Below are 14,954 nucleotides of genomic sequence, written 5' to 3' on the forward strand. Positions count from 1 at the left end.
ATGTTAGCTAAGAACGAGAGCATACTATGATTTCCATGTGACCCCCTAAGAGGCCATCGGTATTGGTGGAGTTCTGTCGAAAATTATTTCAGTCTCTTACCAATCAATATTCTTTCTCTGCTCGTCTCTTTTTAAGTCTTAACTGCAGTTGCTCATATCACTGTAGATTAGTCGAACCAGCTAGCTGGCGAATACTGTCCAAGTTAAATGCCCAGTAAAGCTGCAGTCCCGTATTATTGCTCAGTCGATGTGCGCGTAACACATAGCAAAAAACATATTCCTGTTATCGTACTTGTCTGTCCTCGAACCAACTTGGCTTCTCTTCCACGTGAAATGAAATCAATGAGATTTCAGCAAGCGCGGAAGAATAAACAGCGTAAGAAACTTCCTGGCAGATTAAAACTGTGTGCCCGACCGAGACTCGAACTCGGGACCTTTGCCTTTCGCGGGCAAGTGCTCTACCAGCTGAGCTACCGAAGCACGACTCACGCCCAGTACTCACAGCTTTACTTCTGCCAGTACCTCGTCTCCTACCTTCCAAACTTTACAGAAGCTCTCCTGCGAACCATGCAGAACTAGCACTCCTGAAAGAAAGGATATTGCGGAGACATGGCTTAGCCACAGCCTGGGGGATGTTTCCAGAATGAGATTTTCACTCTGCAGCGGAGTGTGCGCTGATATGAAACTTCCTGGCAGATTAAAACTGTGTGCCCGACCGAGATTCGAACTCGGGACCTTTGCCTTTCGCGGGCAAGTGCTGTGAGTACTGGGCGTGAGTCGTGCTTCGGTAGCTCAGTTGGCAGAGCACTTGCCCGCGAAAGGCAAAGGTCCCGAGTTCGAGTCTCGGTCGGGCACACAGTTTTAATCTGCCAGGAAGTTTCATATCAGCGCACACTCCGCTGCAGAGTGAAAATCTCATTCTATAAACAGCGTAATGTTTACTTTAGTTTTATTCTTATGATGATTACAGTATAGCTACAAAGCAGCAAAAATAGTGCTATGGCACATCGTAACAGATAAATCAATGCCAGTGAGAGCTATTGCGCCTCCTGGGGTAGAGAGGGCCCAAGGTGCTCCTTACAAGTTTTGCCCTATGATGATGTTCTCGCCAGGGATCTCAGAATACAATTGTTCGTTTTCTCTTGTAAGCGTACTGTAAGACGAAGGTTCTGTGTCAAGCTACAGCGCGACTTCCTAGACCTGCACCATAGGGCTGAGAACTGTATGGCCTCCTAAATCAGTCAGGGGTGCACTACGTATCAGATGCTGATAACCACGTAGCTGACTGTATTTTGGGTACAGTCGAACCTTTCTAGATTACGCAATTCTTCATCTATTCCAGATAATGTTAGCGTTAGGAATGCTGAAGTGTTAGCGTAAGATCCAAAGAAATGTCCCCATGGAAGAGATGATTAAAATCCTAGTGATCAACTGCCGAAGCATTTGCAGTTCCCAGCTCGCGAATATTGGGAACAGAAATCTAAAACCCTAAATTCACAGTAGTGAAATTTCCGCGATAAATCTAATTGAATATCGGAATATCGAAATGATAGACTTATAGGAAATGGATGTGTTCCATCACAGAAGACAAGAAACTCAAATCCACCAAGATAAAAAACTGAAGCTGCATGCAAGAGTGTTAGCCCAAGACTCGGTATCAAGCGTGGGCAGAAACTTGTAATCGCCTCATTCTATCGGCCGTCAGACTCACCTTCCAAACATAATCTAAAACTCAGCTCGCTAGTACGTACAGGGAATAGGCAAAATAATGTTAACATCTGTTCTTACTTGGGAATGGTTTATAAATATCGGGTTGGACCCCAATTTGTCAGTAATATACCTGCGATTCTTCTTAGAATACTGGCATAAAACGTTTGTATAGTCTCCAGTGGCATGTTATGCCACTCTTCGATCATAACCTCTTCTAACTCCTGTAGTGGCGAGGGAGGCGGAAATTTTCTCCAGAGTCTGCACTCTAATACTGCCCACAAGGGTTCGATAATGCTCGAGACCGGGGACTGTGCTGGCTAGGGAAGACGCTGCAGTTCAGTTGCATGCTCCTCATACCATGAATGTACTGTCCTCTCTGTGTGAATTGGTGCATTATTGTCCTGAAATATGGCATCATTGTTGGGGAGAAAATTTGAATCATCAGGTGCACCTGATCACCTAAACTGTTCGCATAATCGTTGGCTGTAACACAGCCTTTGAGAGTTATGATGGGACCAGCAGAATACCATGATACAGCTGTCTACACCATCACATTAATCGTTGGAATCAAGCAATCAGGACTGTATGCTTCTTTTGGCGTTCTCTAGAAGTAAACCCAGCCCGATATTGGAAATAACGAAAAAGTTGACTGTCGGACCATATGACGTGTTTTCACTAATCAGCCGTCCAGGAATTACGTTCCTGACACCATCTTTTAGGCTTCTTTGCGGTGGTTGTCATCACCAATGGTATCGATATAGCAGCTCGTCAAATGGTTCCAATGGCTCTGAGCATTATGGGACTTAACTTCTGAGGTCATCAGTCCCCTAGAACTTAGAACTACTTAAACCTAACTAACCTAAGGACATCACAAACATCCATGCCCGAGGCAGGATTCGAACCTGCGACCGTAGCGGTCGCGCGGTTCCAGACTGTAGCGCGTAGAACCGCTGGGTCATCCCGGCCGGCAGCAACTCGTCAGCAGGAGAGCTTCTGCAAAGTTTGGAAGGTAGGAGACGAGGTACTGGCAGAAGTAAAGCTGTGAGGACGGCGCGTGAGTCGTGCTTGGGTAGCTTAGTTGGTAGAGCACTTGCCCGCGAAAGGCAAAGGTTCCGAGTTCGAGTCTCGGTCCGGCACACAGTTTTAATCTGCCAGGAAGTTTCATATCAGCGCACACTCCGCTGCAGAGTGAAAATCTCATTCTGGAACTCGCCAATGAGTATTCGTTTTTGGAATTCTTTGGACAGTGTCGATAGATACGGTGGCTCGAAGATGACTATTGAGCTCAGCAGTCGCTTTAGTAGTTTTGTGTTGTTTTGACACAATTGTTGCTAGCGCACGACGATATATGTCATTTAGTTTTGATTTGCCCCCACTATTACGTTTACACGATGATTTCTTTCCATGTATTGTGTAGGCTGTCATCACTGTTGAAACAGTTGCTCCTGAAACATTGTGGCCGAGCGGTTCTAGGCGCTACAATCTGGAACCGCGCGACCGCTACAGTCGCAGGTTCGAATCCTGCCTCAGGCATGGATGTGTGTGATGTCCTTAGGTTAGTTAGGTTTAAGTTGTTCTAAGTTCTAGGGGACTGATGATCTTAGAAGTTAAGTCCCATAGTGCTCAGAGCCATTTGAATCTGAAACATTCAATAAGTTGACTGTCTCGGTTACTGATGCTCCAGCTAATCAGGCCCCCACAATCTGCCCTGTTTGCAACTCTGTTAGGTCTTTCACTGCACGTCTACCTCGTCCTCTAAATGCAAATAAGAGGTGTGCACTGGTCGTAAACAACCTGCACTGATGCTTAGAAATATATTGGATCTAATGGCATCAGGGACTTGACCTTTTTGAGGGAGAGTGCCAGGGAAATAGTGAGAAACCCGAAATTTCAGACGCATGAAAATAGCAATATTATGTAGATGGAATTATTTTTAACTTACTTTATTCTGTTTTCTGTATAAGCATTGTCAGTAGAATACGTTGATATCTAATGTGAGGAATAAAATGAGATACACACTGAGGTGACAAAAGTCATGGGATAGCGATATGCACATATAAAGCTCCATCTGGTCATAGTATCGCTTACACAGGGTATAAAAGGGCAGTGCATTGGCGGAGCTGTCATTTGTACTCAGGTGATGCATGTGAAAAGGTTTCCGACGTGGTTATGGCCGCACAACGGGAATTAACAGCCTTTGAAAGTGGAGTGGTAGTTTGTGCTAGACGTATGGGACATTCCATTTCGGAAATCGTTAGGAAATTCAATATTCCGAGATTCACAGTGTCAATAGTGTGCCGAGAATAACAATGTCAGGCGTTAACTCTCACCATGGACAAAGCAGTGGCCGACGGCCATCACTTAACGACCGAGAGCAGCGGCGTTTTCGTAGAGTTGTTAGTGCTAACAGACAAGCAACACTGCGTGAAATAACTGCAGAAATCAATATGGGACTTACGAAGAATGCATTCGAAAGGTAAGTGCAGCTAAATTTGGCGTCAATGGGCTATGGCAGAGACGACCGACGCGAGTGCCTTTGCTAACAGCACATTACATCTCCTGGGCTCGTGATCGTATCGGTTGGATCCTATGCGACTGGAAAACTGTGGCCTGGTCATATGAGTCCCGATTTCAGCTAGTAAGCGCTGGTGGTCGGGTTCGAGCGTGGCGCAGACCCCGCGAAGCCATGGGCAGAAATTGTCAACAAGGTACTGCTCAAGCTGGTGATGGCTCGATAATGGTGTGGGCTATGATTACATGAGATGGATGGGGTGCTTTGGGCCAACTGGACCAATCATTGACTGGCAATGGTTATGCTCAGCTACTTGGAGCCCATTTGCAGTCATTCATGAACTTCATGTTCCCAAACAACGATGGAACTTTTATGGATGACAGTGCACCATGGCATCGGGCCAAAATTATTGGCGATTGGTTTGGTGAACATTCTGGACAATTCGAGTGAATAATTGGGCCACGCATATAGCCCGACATAAATCGCGTCATACGTTTATGGGATGTAATCGAGAGGTCAGTTCGTGCACAAAATCCTTTACCGGCAACAATTTCGCAATTATGGACGGCTACAGAGGCATCATGGTTCAATATTTCTGCAGGGGACTTCCGACGACTTGTTGAGTCCATGGCACATGACGTTGCTGCACTACGGCGGACAAAGGAGGTCCGACACGATATTAGGGAATATCCCAGGACTTCTTTCACCTCAGTGTATAACATTACTCGATGTCTGAAAAAGTCGAAGGCGTGTACAAAGGCTACGGAGGACTGTTTGACGCCCCTTCACCATTACGTATAATTCTCGAACCACAGCTAGTAAAATGACGCGAAAAATGTTTGACAGCAGAAGGAAGTAAGAGTATCACGTCGCTGGAATTGGCCGTGGTGTTCTTGAAGCGTTCAATCCATAATCCGTTTGTGCTGACTGAGACAAACATTTTTTTTTTTCTTTTCGAGTCTTCAGTATTCTGGTTGCTTTGATGCGGCTTGCCACAACTTCTTCTCCTGTGCCATCCTCTTCATTTTGGAGTAACATTCACTGAGTAATCTCAATGATCTATTGGATATAGTCCAATCTTTGTCTTCCCCTACAGTTTTTTCCTCTCTGCAGCTGCGTTTAGTACTATGGAAGTTATTTCCTGGAATCTTAACACATGTCCTATAATACTGTCCCTTCTTCTTCTTCTCAAAGTTTTTCCATAGGTTCATCTCGTCGCTGGTTCAGCGGAGAACATGCTCATTCCTTATCTTATCAGTCCAAGCATTTCCAACATTCTTCTGTAATACCACATTTCCAACTCTTCGATTTTATTCTTTTCCGGCTTTCCCACTTTCATACAGTGCTGCACTGCAAACGCACATCCTTCGAAATTTATTCGTCAAATTAAAGCCGATGTTTGATATCAGTAGATTCCTTTTGTCCAGGAAACCTCGGAATTTATAAGTCAGGATGGGTGAGAGGGAATTCACCGGTTTTATCGCAAATACGAATACAGTGACTCAATCACAGCAGCAGATAGCTCAATCTTGTGCCGCGAAACTCAGACAAATACTGCATTTTCTATGCATTCTTATATTTTGTATACACTTTGAAATAATGTATCTGTCGCAGTCCTGTAGTAAAGAACGAGGACATAGACACATGACCTTAATCTTCTGTCTTACGACCTGTTCCGGCCTCACCGGCCCTTCCTCGGCCTTTCCACGTCCTTCTTCCAATAGGACTGTATTTCATTGTTTGTCGAGGAATACTCTGAGGTGACATACGCAATACATGCTCTATCCAATCATTTTTTCGTTGGATTACTTTTTTAGCTAATTGCTGTACCCCCAGTTCTTTCCTTATTTCTCCTTTCTAATTCTGTCTTCCCTTGTGCAGCCTTTCATTGATCTAAGGAACTTCATTTCTGATATTTCAAGTTGTCTTAGGTATTTTGATCTTAATCTCCAATTTTCTGCCCCATATAGTACTGTGGTTAGTGCCATGACTTTAAAAATTTTCATTCGGGTTTCTGTCCTCGTTTTACACTTCAATGTTCTTATCGTGTCACATAAATATTGACAGGTCTTAATTTCCTTATCTGTATCTTCCTCTCCTTAGAAAGATACATCACAACGTAGATACTGGAAATGGGACACCTATTTTTATGTTGTTGATGATTATCTTATTCCTTGAGGGGTATTTTCCTAAAAAGACATTATTTTTGTTTTTTTATTGATACCTTTAGATTATTATCTACGATTATATTGTGTAATCTATATACCGTAATATGTAGTTTGTCTTCACTGTTCCGTATGATTTCCTGATCGTCGGCAAAAAGCACAGTATTTAGAAATTTGCCGGGTCCAGTTCTTATACCTTCTGGTATTTTCTCTTCATCCGTTCCCTGACCAGGTCTTCGATGTAAATGTTGAAGAGTGTAGGTGACGTATTGCCCCTTGACTTACTCCCAATTTTGTCTCTATTTCTGACGTCAGGCCTTTGCCGGAATCTGTTCTTATTTTGGTGCTTTGTATAAACCTTGGCGTAGTCTTATCAGGTGTCTGAGGAAACCCCTTTTCTCCATCACTGATCAGAGCTTTCTTTCTGTGGATGCGGTCAAATGCCTTCTCGAAGTCGATAAATGCTAGGTGTGTCTCCAAATAGATTTCTCGTCTTTTTCATAAAAAATTGTTTCAAAGTGAAAACATGGTCGGTCCATAATCTTCCTTTACGGGGCCCTGCTTCCAGTTCTAATAAAATTGAATAAGAGGTTTTTCATTAATTACTTTGCTGAAGATTCTGTACGAAGCATTCAGAAGAGTGATTTCCCTGTAATTACTTGTGTTACTTATTTTCAATCACTGAAATAACTTTAGCACATATCCATTCTTCTGGTATTTACCTATATGTCAACACATGTTATATAGATGGAGCATTCTGAATTCTAGAAATGTTCCACCATGTATTATCAGTTCTGAGTTAATTCCATCTAACCCAAGTGCTATTCAGTTTTTTTCTTAATTGCCTGTTTTAATTCTGTCAAAGCTATTAGATCTGTTCGTTCTTCTGCTTTCTCTTCCGCGGGTCCTTCTGCACCCGGATTATACCATAATTTCGTGTGGTGATTTATCCAGTCTTCTGAAGGAATGATATTTATATTTGCACTATATTTTTCTGTTCTTTTTAGTTTTCTGATCAATTTATATGCTATTTCCTGTCTGGCATGTATATCACGCTCAACTCTGCATATAAATGTATCCCACAGAGACCTGGGTGTCTGTCTTACTATTTTTTGTTCCACTTTTGATTTCATTATATTTTCCTCTAACTTCCTCGCTGTGTTTCTGTAAGAACTCCCAATGTCCTTTATTTTTCTTTTTTATGGCTTCTTGTGTCTCTTCGTTCCAAATACTAAGTCCTCTTTTTCGATTCGTTTTGGATTCTTAACCTAGTACTTCTTTAACGACCTGTATTATACTATTTTAATGTTTGTCCATTCTTCAGTTACATCTTCTCTTAAAAGCATTTGTGGAATACCTTAGTTAGCCTACACTTGCATAGGTGACGTATGTTTGCTTATAGTAATAATATTCCCTGAAATAGAATTTTTAAGTAATTCTGTTGAGTAAATTATTGTTTGTGACCTAGAGATAGTCGTCGTACGCATCTTCTGACAAGTCACATTCAGTATAGAATTTCCTTCACTTCGCATTTATATATATATATATATATATATATATATATATATATATATATATATATATATATATTTTTACTACAGGTATCGTAACCCCTCATAATCGTATTCATTATCAATTTCTACTTACTTGGCCAGTAAGATATATATCGGAAATTACATTAATCTCACTTCTTAGGATGAAAAGAACATAAAATATGAAGTGAGGCGTAATAAATTCTGATTTCAGTACCGGTAAAATCTAACGGTAAGATGTTTATCTCGTATATCTTTCAAAACTTAAATTCTGTAAACGCAGCTATTATTCATGGGAAGGGAACGTATTACGGCAATAAATTTTGTTTAGTGGTCTGAGTTAAGTGCTGCTGCGGTGTAATGAAGACTCCCTGGGTAGCATAGCACTACATTTCTGTTTACACCTAATCATACATAATGGTCCCTTCATCTAGAGATTGGAAGGGGTGTGCTACTTTATAATCAACAGTACTAAATCAGTTATACATTTCAGTGTTGTACATAAAGTCAATGGAAAAGTAATACAATTCCACATCTTAGCACGTCAATGGCGAGAGGCTTTACGTGCGATGATGGGGTGGGTGGTCTACCATCTACAGGGCTGTCCGTTAAAATTACAACACCTGGAAGGATAGCGAAAATGGAATTTTACTTATTGTGCTTATACAGGTAAATCTGTAATATGCCATTGCTATGTTCCGGCTAACCGCCGCGCATATGGAATTCACGTAAATCGAGAGAGATTATATGAAAAGTATGAGGTTAGGTTCTAGTTTACACACATATTAAGTTTAAATTAGCAGAGTTTTTTCGTATTCTTACCAAAAATAGTCTTCACCATCATAGTGAATCGCATTTTAATCGCAAAATTTATAGACTTAAAAAAACGCTGAAACACACGATAACACACTACAATCATCATTCCATCTGCACTGAAACCCCGGCGTGCTCTTATCAAAACCCTTTATTGCCCTAGGATTTTGAGGGTGTTGGATTATAAGGGGTTTTAATTTGCAATCACCTGCAGCATTTTCTCCAAAAAGAAGGGTGCATCGGCACTTGACGGCCTTACATCCAGGTGCTTCTTTTTCTCCAATAGAGATGAATGTGCGGCTAGGGATTTGTTCCAGAACAAGTCTGTTTCATCAAGACTGAAAACCTACTTCGCATTGTAGTCTTTTTCTCTCAGAATTTCACTTTTTTATATTCCTCGGCTCCACCTTCGTCTGCCAAAGCTGCCTCTCCTGTCATCTTAATCTTGTGAAAGTGGAAACGATACTTGAAGTGATCAGACCAACATGAGTTGACCGAGTAAGCTACTGGGTCGTACCTTTCTTTAGTTAAATCGGCATACAAGCTCTTGGCTTTAGCTTGAACAGCAGCTACAGAGAGGCATGCCCTGTTGGTTCTAGTGCTCAGACGAATGGCTTGGTATTTTTTTCCATTCTTTCTATGGCCTCCGAGCGAGATTTAGTTACTCTAGCTACACTTAGGCCAGTTGAATAGTGAGCAAGATTTCGAAATGATTCCGTGTTGTCACGAACAGTTCAGACAGTGGATTCATTAAGCCCCAAAGTGCGCGGAATGTTAACAGTGCGCTTACCTTTCATTCAGCAGCCCAAAGTTCTCTCTTTGTTTCTTCACACACGCTTCTGTCCCTCGATAGGCACACTTTCTTTCCTTTAATCCGACATCGGATTGGGTCCTCCGCATGGCAGCCGTCTATGCTGACCACTCATCTACGGAGCTGGACTGATTTTAGTTTATGCACTCTAGTTTTTTTATATGTACGATAATTTTACAGCCCCGAACACATAATTCCGCCCTTTCAAGCAGTGTTAACGTGCTTAATACTCCTAAGTATACATTAAGGCGACACAGCGAATAACACTCAACTGTAACACGAAATCTGCATACTTCCAACGAACTGTACCGACTCTTATTAACCCTCGCATTACCAAGCGGGGTATTCTGACTACCCCAGGTTGATTTTTTCCCTATAATAATGTTATCTGAAGGGCCACATGCCTGTGTACTAAAATGATTGGCGTTGAATTCACACTCACGACTGTCTAATTTTTTTGGCTTTATCATTGTTATTCAAGTCATTTATTGATAGGATTGTGAGACTACGCCGCTTGGTATGAAACGTTTTATTTTCTTATCTGTAGAAATAGGAGATTTTGGGAAATAGATATGTCATTCATCTTCTTTGTTGAGTTTTGCCATAGATCCAATGTTTGTTATTGTTGCTGGTTACTACTGTTCAGTTGAATTTGACATTCACAGTTGAGCTGACATTACACGAGTCAGTATTTCATATGCAAGTAAGGATGTCCAAAGGATTTTCTAGTGAAGAGATCATGGAAATTCTATACAATTCTGATGTCAGTGACGATGAAAATGAATGGGGCATTGATAATGAACTGAATGAACATATGGAACCTCTTGACAAAGACCATATCATAGCATCAGATGAAGCTGATGATGAAATATCAGAAGACACTACACATTCACGTGAACAAGTAGAAGAAAAAGAAGAGGATGATGAAGAAGAAGAAGAAGACACTGGAGATTTGTTTGTTTGTAGAAGTGGACTACAATTTTCTAGTGAACCACCAAAAGGTGGGCGGCGTCGACGTCGCAACATTTTGAACGTAACACCTGGCCCAGTGAATGATGGAAAAACAATCAAAACAATAACAGAGGCATTTTTATTATTTATCTCACCAGAAATCGTGAGCATCTTTGTAGAAGAAACGAACAGGGAAGCCAAGCGAGTAATTTCTTTGTGGAATGCAGCTCATTCTTCGAACAAAACGACATGGAGAGATATAAATGCAATTCTAATAGGAGCTGGTCGAATTCATGGTCATCGATCTGTGGGGAGGTAATGTTGGCTTTCGGCAACCATTCTTTTCTGCTGCCATGTCAAGAAAACGATTTTTGTCTATACTTAAAATTCTTACGATTTGACAATAGAGACGCAAGAGCACAGAGAATTGAAGAAACCAAGGCCAAGCTACAAGCCATCAGGGTAGTGTTCAACAAATTTCAATCTAACTTGTGCAAGAACTTCTATCCTTGTGAATACGTGACTATTGATGAACGATTAGCAACGTACCGAGGAAACTGCCCTTTTAGGGTTTATATGAAGGGCAAATCTGGCATTAAAATTGGGTTTGTGCTGATGTGAAGACATCTTACTTATTACGGATCCAAATTTACACAGTAATGGTGGACAATACTCGGGAAGTGAATTAAGGACAGAGAGTTGTTTTGGATCTGATGGAACCATTTCTGAATAACGGTCATGGTGTAACAACTGATAATTTTTTCACCAGTTTTCCATTGGCTGCTGAACTACTAAAGCGAAACAAGACATTGGTTGGTACGTTGCGTTCCAATGAGAAAGAGATTCCAAAGGAATTCTTGCCAAACAGAAAGAGAGACGTTCACTCTCCAAGGTTTGGTTTCACAAATGACTTGACCCTAGTTTCCTATAGAAGGGAAAGGCAGTAATACTACTCTCTACTCAGCATAATGAGAGACAAGTGAGTGGTGAAGAAAGAGAACACAAACCCGAAATCATACTGCACTACAACAAAACCAAAGGTGCTGTAGATAATGACAAAATGGCAAGAGAATACAGTTGTGTTAGAGGAACGAGGCGGTGTTGTTGTTGTGGTCTTCAGTCCTGAGACTGGTTTGATGCAGCTCTCCATGCTACTCTATCCTGTGCAAGCTTCTTCATCTCCCAGTACCTACTGCAACCTACATCCTTCTGAATCTGTTTAGTGTATTCATCTCTTCGTCTCCCTCTACGATTTTTATCCTCCACTCTGCCCTCCAATACTAAATTGGTGATCCCTTGACGCCTCAGAACATGTCCTACCAACCGATCCCTTCTTCTAGTCAAGTTGTGAAACAAACTTCTCTTCTCCCCAATCCTATTCAATACCTCCTCATTAGTTATATGATCTACCCATCTGATCTTCAGCATTCTTCTGTAGCACCACATTTCGAAAGCTTCTATTCGCTTCTTGTCCAAACTAGTTATCGTCCATGTTTCACTTCCATACATGGCTACGCTCCATACAAATACTTTCAGAAACGAGGCGGTAGCCACTAAGAATCTTCATGGAAATGATGGATATTGCAACACTGAATGCATATATTCTGTACACTCAAAAATTTCTTGAACGACAGAAGAATAACCGAAGCCGACGTAAACTCTTCACGACTGAACTGGCATTTGGACTCAGCAAAGGCAACATGGAAGAAATAGCCAAAAATATCAACGGTCTTCATAAAGATGTACAAGACGCACTGAAAGCTTGTGGTATTGCAATTCCTACGGCAATGTTCCAGACCCAGTGTTCCAAGTTACCAACGCCACAACGATGTCAAGATCGCAAGAGAAACGAAGATCGGAAAACAAGATTCTGTTGTGTGACGTGCAAGAAATCTATTTGTAATACACACAGAGAAGAAACTGTTACTGTGAAGTGCATGCAGTGCAAAAATGTACTTGGCTGAAAAGTTGAGGTGCATAGATTAGTAATTTTCTGTTCGTTGAGTACTGAATTTAGAGAAAGATATAAAAAATTTTTTGTACTTTGTATCTGTGATCTGATTAAATATTTGTAATAACCTAAAAAGCTGTTTTTCAATACTAAATAAACCCATTCACCGTAAATAACGAAATCTGAGAACAAATATTACAATAAAACACAAAACTCTTTTGGGGTAGTCCAAATACCCCGCTTGGTAAAATAAAGGTGTGAAAAAGCTTGGTAACGGGATGGTTAAGAATGTCCCACAGATAATTATCTCATATGAAAATTACCGAAATGTTATCCATACTGCTCGTCGGTGGAAGTAGCCTGCTGGCTGTAGTTCAGTACCTTCCGCCATTATTACTTTTGTGAATGTGTGCTGATAACACTAACATTTTCAAATTCAAGATATAGTGTTCGTTGCAAATGTTCTCGGCGTATTTTCTACACACTTGCAAAGGCGCATCCAAGAACGTTGGTTACTGTTAGCCCCTTTGACATTTCCTCACCACCCGCAGTTGGAAAGTAAACATCCAAAAGAGGTCGGAAAACTTCAAACGCTTGCTTGATTACAGGATACCCGTACAAAAAAGACATCGCGAGTCTATTGGAAACATCATTGATGTAGAAAAACGCGCTCTTTTTCTCTGATACGCAAATGAAGCAGAATGAAATATCAAATAAAAAGAACAACAGAAATAAAAAATCAATGGAAAAAGAACAGGAAAGTATCCTCGTCTGGCTAATCGTACAAAGTTTCCCCTAGTCGAGGAGGAAAGCGATTTTGAGTTTGCTGGCGAGCGCCAGCCTGCTGGGAAAGATGTGTCGTGCACATTCCGTGACAGTCAAATTTCAGCGGAGGCCAACGGAGAGTATTGTATCTAAAACTGTATTGGGCGCATACTGAGTGTGCAGGCATGGACCACGTCGTTTACGTTTGTGATTATTGCAAATGAACTTGTGCTTTAAACAAGTTATCCAATTTTTTTTACTTCCCATTAAAGGTAGCACATATTTAGACCGAAGTAAATTTTTGGCGTTTTGGTAATGGTTTTCGAAATAATAATTTAGAATACAAATATTGCCTTTCAATTATTTAATCCCCTAGTAACACTGAAGTGTGTGACGGTCCAGCTATATCGGCCGTCTTTAATTCTAGTTTTTTTTTTAATGGTTCAAATGGCTCTGAGCACTATGGGACTTAACATCTATGGTCATCAGTCCCCTAGAACTTAGAACTACTTAAACCTAACTAACCTAAGGACATCACACACATCCATGCCCGAGGCAGGATTCGAACCTGCGACCATAGCAGTCGTGCGGCTCCGGACTGAGCGCCTAGAACCGCTAGACCACCGCGGCCGGCTTAATTCTAGTACTCAGAGTTCACGCGAAATCGGCATGTTGGAATAAGAATTTATTAGGGCAGCTGAGAAGGCGTAATCACTGTCCCAAACCGGGGGAGGCTGTTCTTGTATCAACGGGGGCGACGTTGCAACTAAACGACCAGTGAACTGTGTAGCTGGTAGCAGCAGCAGGCAGCTGACGGCCTAAGTGAGTAGCCACCAAAGAATTACAAAACAATCTACATCTACATCCATACTCCGCAAGCCACCTGACGGTGAGTGGCGGAGGGTACCTTGAGTACCTCTATCGGTTCTCCCTTCTATTCCATTCTCGTATTGTTCGTGGAAAGAAGGACTGTCGGTATGCTTCTGTGTGGGCTCTAATCTCTCTGATTTTATCCTCATGGTCTCTTCGCGAGATATACGTAGGAGGGAGCAATATACTGCTTGACTCTTCGGTGAAGGTATGTTCTCGAAACTTTGACAAAAGCCCGTACCGAGCTACTGAGCGTCTCTGCTGCAGAGTCTTCCACTGGAGTTTATCTATCATCTCCGTAACGCTTTCGCGATTACTAAACGATCCTGTAACGAAGCACGCTGCTCTCCGTTGGATCTTCTCTATCTCCTCTATCAACCCTATCTGGTACGGATCCCACACTGCTGAGCAGTATTCAAGCAGTGGGCGAACAAGCGTACTGTAACCTACTTCCTTTGTTTTCGGATTGCATTTCCTTAGGATTCTTCCAATGAATCTCAGTCTGGCATCTGCTTTACCGACGATCAACATTATACGATCATTCCATTTTAAATCACTCCTAATGCGTACTCCCAGATAATTTATGGTATTAACTGCTTCCAGTTGCTGACATGCTATTTTGTAGCTAAATGATAAAGGATCTATCTTTCTGTGTATTCGCAGAACATTACACTTGTCTACATTGAGATTCAATTGCCATTCCCTGCACCATGCGTCAATTCGCTGCCGATCCTCCTGCATTTCAGTACAATTTTCCATTGTTACAACCTCTCGATACACCACAGCATCATCTGCAAAAAGCCTCAGTGAACTTCCGATGTCATCCACAAGGTCATTTATGTATATTGTGAATAGCAACGGTCCTATGACACTC

Source organism: Schistocerca serialis, chromosome 8, assembly GCF_023864345.2.
Source record: "Schistocerca serialis cubense isolate TAMUIC-IGC-003099 chromosome 8, iqSchSeri2.2, whole genome shotgun sequence".
Taxonomy (NCBI): Eukaryota; Metazoa; Arthropoda; class Insecta; order Orthoptera; family Acrididae; genus Schistocerca; species Schistocerca serialis.